This window comes from Psammomys obesus, unplaced genomic scaffold, assembly GCF_907164565.1.
Source record: "Psammomys obesus unplaced genomic scaffold, mPsaObe1.curated_primary_1811, whole genome shotgun sequence".
NCBI classification, from domain to species: Eukaryota; Metazoa; Chordata; class Mammalia; order Rodentia; family Muridae; genus Psammomys; species Psammomys obesus.
Window position 1 is genome coordinate 10,212,172 of NW_026596100.1, and position 12,914 is coordinate 10,225,085.

Below are 12,914 nucleotides of genomic sequence, written 5' to 3' on the forward strand. Positions count from 1 at the left end.
GAGTAAGAAGATAAACAAGATAGAGGACCCAGAGTAAGATGATCAATCCTCACTTAGAAAGACAAATGGGATGTGCATTGGACATAGGAGAAAACAAGTAAGAGGACAGGAGCCTACCACACAAGGCCTCTGAAAGACCCACCTAGCAGTGTATCAAAGCAGATACTAATACTCTTAACCAAACCTTCAGCAGAGTGCAGGGATTCATATGAAAGAAGGGGGGTTAGTATGATGTGTAAAGGATAGGAGCTCCAAAAGGACCAAATATATCTGGGCACAGGGGTCTTTTCTGAGACTGACACTTCACCAAGGACCATGTATGGATATAACCTAGAACCTTTGCTCAGATGTAGCCTGTGGTAGCTAAGTAACCAATTGATTTCCCATAGTAAGGGGAACAAGGACTATTTCTGACAGGAACTCAATGGCAGGCTCTTTGAACTCCCCACTCCCCAAGGGAGGAACAGTCCTGCTAGGCGACAGAGGAGGACTTGCAGCCAGTCCTGATGATACCTGATAAAACAGGGCCAAATGAGAGGGAAGGAGGTCCTCTCCAATCAGTGGACTTGGAAAGAGCCAGGGAGGAAATGAGGGAAGGAGGGTGGGATTGGGAGGGAATGAGGGAGCAGGATACAACTGGGATAAAGAGTTAATAAAATGTTAACTAATAAAATATAAATAAAAACAAAGTAAAAAAAAAGTAGGTTGTGGGACATAGAGTGGTGTGTTGGGAAGACTCAGAGCCACGTTGCCCTTGTCCTGCAGGATCCACAGCACCATGTCATCCCAGGAGTCCACCCCTAGCCAACGCATCAGCCAGTGTGCACGGGTCACCCCAAGTAGACACTTCGAAGTGAGGAAAGCAGGTAGTCTCCCTATTGGAGACGTAGGGGCTAAGTTTCTTTCACCAGAGAGCTGCCACCAATGCCCACCTCACTAGGATGGGTACATATAGAGCCCAACTGCAAAGAATGCCTTGTTTTCCACCCTCCTCAGATGCATTTTTCAGCCATTCCTTTGGACTTTGATGTTAGTTCATTGACATATGGCACTCCCAGCTCTTGGGTGGAAGGAGGCCCTAGAAATAGGGTGAGGTACCCCAGTGAGGCAGAGGCCAGTCCTGGGCTCGGCACGAAAGGGTTTGCGTGGATCTGCATTCTGATGGAGCAGCGGCAGAAGACACAGAAGCAAGTGAACAGTCTCTGGGACAAAAAGTTGTGATTTGGGGAACAGATGTGAATGTAGCAACTTGCTAAGAACATTTTCAAAGATTTCTTCAATGTTTTACCAAACCCCTGGCCAGGAAGAAGAAGATGTTGGCATAGAGATTACTCAACCTTTTTACATGCAACGATTTGGACAGAGTGAATGTCACAGGCATACATCAAGCAGTACCTATTCGAATCAATCCAAGAGTGAGCAACTCGAAGTCTGTCTATAAAACCCACATTGATGTCATTCATTATCGGAAAACAGATGCAAAACACCTGCATCTCCTTAATGAAGAAGCAGAACAGAAGCTTTTTTCAGAGAAACGTGTGAAATTGCTTAAGGAACTTTCCAGAAAGCCAGGCATTTATGAGCCGCTTGTTTCAGCCTTGGCTCCCAGCATTTACGAACATGAAGATATAAAGAAGGGAATTTTGATTCAGCTCTTTTGTGGAACAAGGAAGGATTTCAGTAACACTGGAGGGGGAAAATTTCATGCTTAGATCAGTGTCTTTCTATGTGGTGACCCTGGCACTAGCAAGTCCCAGCTGCTACAGTGTGTATACAACTGGTCCCCAGGGGGCCAGTACAATTCTGGAAAGAGCTCCAGTGCTGTGTGGGCTCCAGCCTATGTGATGATAAACCCTGAGACCAGGCAGCTAGTCCTACAGACAGGTGCCCTTGTCCTAAGTGACAATGGCATGTGTTGCATTGATGAAATTGACAAAATGAATGAAAGTACAAGGTCTGTACTGCATGAGGTCATGGAACGACATATTCTACCCATTGCAAAGCTGAGATCAGCTGTCAGCTCAATGCGTGTACCGCAGTCCTGGCAGCAGCAAATACTATCGATTCTCAGTGAAATCCTAACAAAAAAACAACCATTGAAAATATCCATCTGCCACACACATTGTTGTCAAGGTTTGACCTTATTTTCCTCATGCTTGACCCTCAGGATGAGGCGTCTGGCTCATCACCTAGTTTCTTTGTATTACAAAAGTGAGGAGCAAGTGGAGGAGGAGTTCCTGGACATAGCTATGCTGCAGGACTACAATCATGTCGATATAGTACCATCATGCCTTGGCTGAGTGAGGAGGCCAGCCAGCTCTCATTGAGGTTTATGTAAACAGGAAGATCCGGATAGCTGGGGAATGGCTTCTGCTTACCCTGGACAGCTACAGTAGTTAATTCCATTAGCAGATGCCCATGCTAAAGTAGGATTTTCTGATAAAGTTGAAGCAATTGATGTAGAAGAGGCAAAACGCCTTCACCAAGAGGCTCTGAAGTAGTCTGCAACTAACCCTCGTACTGGCTTTGTGGGTATATCTATTCTTACTGCAGGAAAGAGTGCAATTTCTCGTAAAGGAAAAGAAGAATTAACAGTAGCGTTGAGAAAACTTATTTTGTCTTAGGGTAAAACACCAGCTTTAAAATATCAACAACTTTTTGAGGATATTCGGGGACAATCTGATACAGCAATTACCAAAGATATGTTTGAAGAAGCCCTGCATACTTTGGCTGAAGATAACTTCCTAACAAGTGACTGGAAAAAATGTCTGTTTGCTCTGAGCCCTTGGTCTAGAGTCAGTCACTGTTGCTGATGGAAATAGAACCAGAAAGGCAGTATTCCACTAAATAAAAAAGTTTCCATCCTAGATTTTATTTTGTTAGTAAATATATTTTTTTACATTTTAAGTTATCAACATATACTGTTGAGATTATTTTCTTTTTTATTAAATATTTTGTATTTTTATATTAATTACAGTTTATTCACTTTGTATCCAAGTTGTAACCCCCACCCTCATTTCCTCCCAATCTCATCTTCCCTCCCTCAACTCCTCCCATGCCCCTCTCCAAGTCCACTGATAGGGGAGGTCCTCCTCCCCTTCCATCTGACCCTAGCTTATCAAGTCTCATCAGGACTGGCTGCTTTGTCTTCCTCTGTAGCCTGGCAAGGATGCTCCTGCCTCAGGGGGTGATGATCAAAGAGCCTGCTATTGAGTTCATGTCAGAGACAGCCCCTGTTCCCCTAACTAGAGAACCCATTTGGATACTGAGCTGCCATGGGCTACATCTATGCAGGGGTTCTAGGTTATCTCCAGGAATGGTCTTTGGTTGGAGTATCAATCTCAGAAAAGACCCCTGTGCCCAGATTTTTTGGTTCTGTTGCTCTCTTTGTGGAACTCTTGTCGTCTCTAGGTCTTACCCTCTTTCCCATCTTTCACAATATTCTTTGCACTCTGTCCAAAAGTTTGGTTATGAGTCTCAGTATCTGCTTTGATACACTACTGGGTAAAGTCTTTCAAAGACCTTCTGTGGTAGGCTCCTGTCTAGTTTCCTTCTTCCAATGTCTATCCATTTGTCTTTCTGAGTGAGGATTGGTTATTTTTCCTTCTTGCTTAGCTTCTTTAGGTGTACAGATTTTTTCTTGATGTGTCACTATACTTTTTAAGGACCTTGCTTATCACCTGTTTGTTCACAGAGCCTAGTCTAGTTTTGGAGGTTTTTTAAATCTGGAAGCTCGGCCTTGGTTGTGTTGCAGTGGTGGTGGTGGGGGGGGAGATGAAGCTAAGACTGTCATGCATGCTGTATATGCAAGTCATCTCCTCAGTGTAAGGAGAATTGTGTGATTGGAGGGAACAGATTGGCCAGGATATATGGTTCACTGTAATGTGATGATAAGCTAGGGGCTTTATTCCACTTATAGCACCTGGATTTAACTTTCTTTATAGAGAAGTTCTCCATAACTATTATTAGAGCAAGAAAACGTGCCTGAAAATTATTAGATTCCAGATTGACCTCTGGTTTTTCCTAATATGTAGAACTTTTTCCTAAATAAATGATAGAAAAGTAAAATAAAAGGAAAGAAAATAAAAATTAGGTTGTCCCTTGATGTTGAACTATTTGAATGCTTTATATGTTTTAGATATCAATCCTTTAATTATTTTATGGTTTGCAAGTAATCTATTGAATAAAGGGCCAAGCAAGCCCTTTAGTTGATGGCTATATTTTGGGGGCAGAAGCTTTCTAGTGTGCTGCAATCTAAATTTTCTTTTCTTTTGATGCCTGTGTCTTGAACAATTACATTTGAGCTTTGAATCTTGAAGGAATGATTTAAGAAACACATGCTTCTCATAACTTCGCAGAGGTCTGGTAGACGTCAACAGCAGCAACAACTTGGGCAGATAGATTTTTCACTGTGATGTGATTTCTGTTGGTCTCATTTTCATGAGCCTTTGAGTCTCAAAGAGCTTCTTCTCATGGTGTCACATTTCTGAAGATCCTCAGTTCTTACCAGTAATAAAAAAAAAAAAAAATACCCTGTGGTAAATGTTGCTGTTGCACCTCTTATTTTTATTGTGACAAATCCTGGCAGAAAAAAAAAATTACAAACTACTTAAAAATAAATGCACAAGGCTAAAGGGTTCTCTTTTAATGATAGAAACAAGTTTTAGACCTGTTGTTAAAATTGTTCATGACTCTGAATGTAATAATAGTTACATTTCTGTTCCGAGAAAACCAGGAAACAGTGAATTGTGAAATACGACCATTTTGTTTCTTCATTATGTGGTGCTTGTATAGCCATAAAAACATGTTGATGATTTACGTTCAATGCACTGTACCTGAAACAATTTTCAAAAGCATCTACTCATGCTTATCATTGAGCTATGCATGATAATAAAGTGTCACTCATTTTGCTACAAAATTAGAGACTTGACTACAAGCACATATAATAATACTGATAGCATAGTGCAAAAGGGATAAATTGTGGTATTATGTAACTATTGTCAAGGGAACACACACGTCAGGTCAGGTATAATGTTAACTGCTTTCTTCTGTTCAAATTAGAAGCTGTGGTGGTGCTACAGGAGTTGATGGCACTCTTAACAAAGACATCCAATTGGTAGAAGTAGTATATAATGTAGGTCAGGAAGAAAAAGGTTAACAATTGAAGAACATATGAATCTGATTTTTTTTTATAGCTTCTGCCTGTTCTCATAAAGCCAGCATGTTCTGTATTTCTCAAAAGCCACATAAAGTAGACTAAGATGCCAGCAGACACAGAAGGAGATTATACACACGGTACCAGGGATAAAGGAGAGAAAAATAAAGGCCATCAGTGCCACTCTGAGTAATTTCTCAATAGTATTTGTTCTTTAGCAATCATGAGCAGCACTTTGCAAGCATCACAGTCTTGATTATGCAAGCTATTATTATGCAATCTCACAGAGAGACAGAGGCAGTATGCTCTGCAGTGTCAGCCAAGCTGGCTGCTCTCCACTAGGGCTGTACCTAGGGTAGTGCCTCTCTATTTTGTTGCTTACTAGAATGAGTGCTAAATACATCTTAGGTGTAAATGCTGAAGCAGAAGGAAGACACAGACTGAATTCTCAGATTTGTCAGATTGTGATCTGACAAACTTGTGATCACACTCAAAACATATTGAGACTTTACTCCAGGTTCATTAACAATTGCTCCTTAGTTTCTGTTTCACAGTCTTAGGTGACATTTATGAACGTCTTTGAAGCCACTGCATATACTATTTTATATGTAACTATATAGAATATATGATGTGTATAATAACACAATGAAATAAATTTGGTTAAGATACAATGATAAGGATTCTCAGTGGATTATGTTAATGTTTACCTTTTAACATTCTTAAAAGTAACAAAATTTAATGAATAAAATAAAAAATAATTTTAAAGGTCATTATAAGTAAGCTATCTGACTTTTAGAAATATTCTTTTATATTAAAATAATAGTTACAAATATATAGTCATAACATAATCTTGACTAAAGATGCATTTATTCCATTACTTAAGGAATCCTGCAAGTGATATGCTGGTAGGTTGACTTGACTTATGATATAAGTTTCATGTTATAAAAATTTAACATTCAATTAGAAATACAGTAGATTTCATTTTTCTTACAATTTTAAGCAATGAGTTGATACTCTATTGCAATTTCCATATGTATTTGTTTTGTCTGTTTTTCAATCACCTATCAGAACATGTTCTAGCCATTTATGAGCCTCCAGTCTTAGGATTGCAATTATCACCACAAAATTAGACTCTACATGAAAAAAAATCAAATAATATTTTTTTGTAGTTTCCATTATTAACCAAACTACAGGGCACTTCTATTTTGTAAAGTTTTCAGTGCCTTCTGTCATTTTTATTAGATGTATAAAGAAAGAACAGCTTGATTTTAAAGTGAATATTGAACTCCACACTGTCAGGAAAAAAAAATCATGTTTTGACTTGTACAAGGAATACATTTACTATGTAAAACACAGCCAGAAAGAAATCACATAACAGCATCTTGAGAAATCCTTGTTTGACCAAGACCTTACAGCAAACCTGTTAGAGCAAAATTCTTAAATTAAAATGCTGTTGATTCTTGGTAGGAGAGAAAAAAAATAATTATTCCAGTATGTTTCTTTTCTTTATGTTGTGTTTATTTGGTTTCTATTTTGAGATCAATTCTCCAGAGATCTGGAGCCAAAGTTCCTGTCTTGGGATAGCCAGTTACAATTCATGAGCACAGCTGGCAGGACCAGCAAGCATCCAAGTCATGAGTGAGCAGATTTCTCCAGTGCTGTGATACTGAGCATTTCCTTAATTTTTAAATTATTTTTATTTTTTATATTAATTACAGTTTATTTACTTTGTATCCCAGCTGTAGCCACCTCCCTTACTCCCTCCCATTCTCTCCCCTCCTCCCTCATCTCCTCCCTGTGCCTCTCTAAGTCCACTGATAGGGGAGGTCCTCCTCCCCTTCCATCTGACCCTAGCTTATCAGGTCTCACCAGGACTGGAAGCAATGTCCTTCTCTGTGGCCTAGCTAGGTTGTTCCTCCTATGGGGGATGGGGAGGTCAAAGAGCTAACCACTGAATTCATGTCAGAAACAGTCCCTGTCCCCCTTACTAGGGAGCTCACTTGGATACTGAGCTGCCATGGGCTACGTCCAAGCAGGGGTTCTAGGTTATATCCATGCATGGTCCTTGGTTGGAGAATCAGCCTCAGACAAGACCCCTGTGCCCAGATATATTTGGTCCTTGTGGAGCTCCTGTCCTCTCCAGGTCTTATTTTTTACACCATATGAACACATTAAATCACCTCTTAACTTTAGTTATAGAGTCTTAAACTAGAACAAGACTGTATTAAACACCGATTGCTACTGCAAAAAATTAGTGAATGAAAACAACAGAGTTCTTAAGGTTTCAGAAGTCAGTAGCTGTAAATAGATTTTACGAGAACATAATTTAGCTCTAAAGGCTATTTACGTCTCTTGGCTGAAAGCCTCTGTGTCCAGTTTAGAAACTTGTTGTATATAGTGTACATGCTCTCTTTCTGTCTTTCCTCCACCTCTTTATCAGATATGTATTTGTCAACATATATTCTTTAACTCTAACTCTTCTCTTATGAGGTTGCAATTACAATAAGCCTATATATCCTAACTTGTAATTATAATCAATAGCAAATGAGGAACAATGTATTTTACACAAATACTCCTTCAGCACTTTAAAATATGTCCCCACATGCTCATTAGTAATATGAATATTATATCCTATGAAGTGTCTTTTAACATCATTGATTCATTTCTTAATTATGCCTCTGATTATTATTTCAGGAGTTTGGATTTTTATTTTTATAGTTTCATTCATCAATTAAAAGTATACAGTATCTTTCTCAGACAGTAAACTGTACTTTGATATCATCTATGGAAGTAGTCTTGATAAACATTTTATTGTACTTTCATTTATAGTTATTAACTAATTTTAAATTCTTCTCAAATGTGAAGAGAAATGGAAGAGTCTAAAGAAGACACATTGCAATAATGTGATTGCAAGTAGTTGGCTTCTTTAGGACTATAGATTTTAGTATGTTTATCCTATATTAAATGGCTAATATCCACTTACAATGTCTTTCTGCTTCTGGGTTACCTCACTCAGGATGATCTCAGTAACCAGCTCTTTGATCATCTCCCCCTGTGGAGAGCAGCCTTACCAGGCCACAGAGGAAGAGTCTGCAGCCAGTCCTGATGAGACCTGATAGGCTAGGGTCAGAGAGAAGGGGAGGAGCACCTCCCCTATCAGTGGACTAGGGTAAGAAAAGAGCGGGTTGGTGGGACTAGGAAGAAATGAGGGAGGGGGCTACAACAGGGATACAAAGTGAATAAATTGTAATAAATAAATAAATATCATAAAAAATCAGAAAATTAAATTAAAAAAAAGAATAGTTGGCTTGGTAGAAAAGCATTTACAACATTTTCATCTTATAACAACCTACATTACAGACAAAAGCTTTTCAATTTTGTAGCTTAATAAGTGGAGTCTCAGAGTTTAAATAATGTCACCAGGATTTAAAAACAATATCTGAATGGCTTAAAAGGCTCTTTCATTACACTATGCTGCCAAATGTGGTGATATTGCTGAAAAGCTGTTCAGTGTTATCCCTTTAGCCCTTTATCCTACAAAATCCAATTTAGTTGACCTGTCATGTTTTATGAATAGCGAATGAATTAGCTTAAGGAAAGATATATTACAAAGTAAGCGAGCTTTGTTTTCGGTAAAGTACACTCCCCAACAGATACTTACACACATTTTCTGACCACTTTAGAAAATAAAAAGCAACTGGAAGACCACAAAATGGTGACAAAGCATATTGCCTATTTCTGAAAATATTTTAAAATTTAGACCAAATTTATTTAACAAAAATTGATTGAAAGTAATTTTCAATACAAAGTAAAATACTCTGAAAGTAAGTTTAAAAGTATGTTCCACAAAATGGACAAGTCGACAGGCAAAGTCTTGCATTAGGTACCTACCTAAAGCTTTGTGCTAATTATACCCTGATAGTGTGAGAAAACTCAGTGTGATGTCATCGTTATTCACTGATAATTATGAATGAAAGCTCTTAAGCATATAAATTGCTATTGTAACAAGGCCTCACATCATGTCTTTGTTGCAACAAAGCATTTTCTTAGGAGTTACAGGAACAAAGACTTACATGGAGAGTTGTGAAACTCATAAAGGTAAGTAGGCAACGGTATTTACCAGTTCCAGGATACTTGTGGATTTATAAAGGTCTGCCTCTCTGACTTATGGACTGCCTCTCTGACTTGTAGATTAGAAGAATTTTAAAAAGTTAAGTTTATTCTTTGGAAATTTCATACATGTATTTAATCAATTCCTATCATAATTATCTCTACCTTCTTTTCTTTTCCCACCACTGCCAAACAATATCTGTCTACTTTATGACTTCTGTTTTGAAACCTACTGACTTTAATCTTGGTCATACATGCAAGCGTGGACGTCCTGGCTAGTTTTATATCAACTTGACAAAGTCTGAGTCATTTGGGAGAAAAAAACTTGAGTTAAGAAAATGCCCCCACCAAACTGGCCTATGGGGAAGCCTCTGTTGCATTTTCTTGATTGATCATTGATCATTTTCTTGATTGATCATTGATCAGCTCACTATGAGTGGTTTCACAATTGGGCTGGTTTTCCTCGGTTTCTATTTGAAGGCAGGCTGAGTAAAACTTGAATATCAAACTATCAATCAGGGCTGCAGAACGGACTTGAAAGCTGAACTGCAACCCTGAGGAGACTTTGTAAAACATGTTAAAAGGATAAAACCATAAAGTGAAGGGGAGTTAGGTGGGCTATAGCATTGTACATTCATATTTTGACATGTCGGGTTGAGCAAGGGAGTTTCTATCAGTTGGGATAGGAGCAGACTCCTGGGCCTGGCAGCGTAAACATAGTTTGACCCTGCCAGCAAGATGGAGAAGTTGTCCTTGAAATATCTGGACTCAGACAACTGGTTCCTTACAGGTTATCCTTGAGATGATTGGACTCAGACAACTATTTCCTTAGAATAGAAGCTGTTCGGCTATTGGGAAGTCCCTAGTTCCCCTAGGGCGTGGGACCTTGAACATAGTTTCTCCTTATGATTAAATGGAATCTGAAAATGAAACAAATGGTAGTGCCTACAATAAGTTTCTTTTGCTTTTTCCCAACACCAGCAGCTAACAACAGGCAATAATACTTCTCTTGCCCCTCCCCCATCAGTGACTTAACTTTGACAGATATATTCTTCTAATGTTCTATCAGTCAACCCCTAATTCACTGAGTAAACGATGACAATGGCCGTGTCATAGCCACAAAACAGCATCTCCCAACCCTCACTTCTCCCATCAACTGGCTCTTACCTTCTTTTTGCCCTCTTTTCAAGATATTCAAAAGGGATGACACAGATCTCCCATTAAGAGGTGCACACTCACTGGTCAGCACTTTGAACAGCCATGAACCTCTATATTCACAGTAACCCTGAAAGATAATGTGTGTGTGTATGTATATATATGAACAGAAACAAAGAAAGCTTCTCTGATGAAGCATGAGATTGGCCCTTACCTATGGATAGAAACAAAAATATTGAAGATCCAGTTTGACAACATGACCTCCCAACCTTGGGCTTTTGATGTGTGCAAATTCTGCAACCCACATATTTTTACTTCTCTTTTCCCTGGAAGAGGTAATTTATTCAGTAAATTATCAAGAAAAATTTTTCTTTTATTCCAAGAATTTGAGCTGTGGGGAGAGGAGGTAATATTGAATTTTTCCCACAGGTTTGGGAGGGATAACGAATGGTAACTTTTTCCCTGAGAGCAGAGGACTGAAACCTTATCTGGAAGACAGTTGTAAATCTGTTAGCTGGCTTCAGAGCTGCCATCATCAACATGATGAATACTGTATTCCTTGGCTGTGTGATTAGCAAAATTAAAACAATCAATTAAAAGCAATGAAAATAGAGGATTTGCTTAGGTTTTTCTGCAAAAACAATTTGTTTGTTCTATGGTCTAGGGACTAGAGAGCATGCGCTCTCAGTGCAAGGCAAGTTCTCTATCGTTTAGCCAGTTCTCACTACTAAAAAGTTTCTGGGAGACCAGGACATTACAACTAGGACTATAGCACCAGGCCTCATTAAAGTCATGAAAACTTTGAGGATTCTAAATGTTATCATTTTGAATCTTAATCACACCACTCATTTTATCTTTAAAACACGAAAGAATAAGCCAGCAGGTGGGGGGGAGGGAATGGTACCTGCCTTTACTCTCAGAACTCAGGAGGTAGAGGTAGGCAAATCTATGAATTTGAGGCTAGCCTGGTCTACAGGGTGAGTTCCCTGTCTTTCTGCTTCTGGGTTACCTCACTCAGGATGATCTCAGTAACCAGCTCTTTGATTACCTCCCACTGTGGGGAGCAGCCTTACCAGGCCACAGAGGAAGAGTCTGCAGCCAGTCCTGATGAGACCTGATAGGCTAGGGTCAGAGAGAAGGGGAGGAGCACCTCTCCTATCAGTAGACTAGGGTAAGAAAAGAGCGGGTTGGTGGGACTAGGAAGAAGTGAGGGAGGGGGCTACAACAGCGATACAAGGTGAATAAATTGTATAAAATAAATAAATAAATTTTTAGAATGAAAGAAACTCAGATGATAAAAAATAATTTTAAAGGTTAGTAAAGTGTGGTTCATAGAAAAATGCATACTCATATATTGTTGGACATAAATATTTATTATTGAGTTATCTTTAAGTAAAGCAGCAGTTATTCCTAAACAGCTGTATAACCAAATCACCACACAGAGACTAGGATTTATTTAATTAATCTAGAGCACAATGCTGGGCATTAGTTACTTCATCCTAAACCTCCAAGTCTGCATAGTTTCCTACCATTCAGATTCACCCATTACATTTGCTTTTAGTGATATCTTAGGTCCGGTTCATTTCTCCACGTGGTTCCAAGACCTCTCCTCCAGATTCTCCTCCTCTCCTTTTCCCCTGCTTCCTTCCTTTTCCTCCCACTGCAGACCAGGATGTCCTACCTTATCCTCTTCATTGCTCAACCTTGTGGCTGGTTGTTTTAATTGACAAACTGGAGAACAAATGGTGGTATATTTACACAAACTTGAGACAGGTGATCCTTAAAATAAGCATCACAATGCAATGTCTGGATTGAAACCAGAGAGTGGGGGAGAGAAATCAGCTTGTGAATGAACAAGGGTAAATTGTATACATTCCAAAAGAACATTATACCAACACTCATATACTGAGCTTAGCCAACACCTCATGCCCTGTTACAAGACAGGAAAGAACATACATACTGTGAGATCTGTTGGTTATTTGCCAAGAAGATAGGAGAGTCAGATGTGAAAAGAAGGGATGAAAGGACACAGGGGATTAGAGTGATTTAAGTTAAATTTAACTATACATAAAATTACTACCACAAACACTAAGGAAATAAGGACCCTGCTTTTAAACACAATTCTGAGTAGCTTTAGTGGAAACCATGTGAAGATCAAAAAAGAATGTTTTAAAATATTGGGAGGATATGCAGGAGGGGTCTGCAGCTGCGATACAAAATAAATAAATTGTAATTAATAAAAAATAAATTAATTTTAAAAATTTCTCTCCACTACCCTTCTCCTCTAGTTCACTGATTGGGGACAGCCTGCCTGTCCCTATTGCTTAACCCTAGCCTATGAGGTCCAATCAAGACTACCTGTATCCTCTTCCTCTGGAAGAGGGAGGAAGGGTGGGATTGGGAAGAAATGAGATAGGGGGCTACGACTGGGATACAAAGTGAATAAATTGTAAAAAAAAAAAATAATAACAATAATAATGATAAAAAGAAAAAA

At 38.9% G+C, this 12,914-nt stretch overlaps 1 pseudogene; it reads left to right on the top strand.

Moving 5' to 3' along the window:
• The first annotated feature begins 755 nt into the window (after nucleotides 1–755).
• Nucleotides 756–2,781, top strand: LOC129692160 (DNA replication licensing factor MCM4-like; annotated as a pseudogene).
• The last annotated feature ends 10,133 nt before the right edge of the window (nucleotides 2,782–12,914 follow it).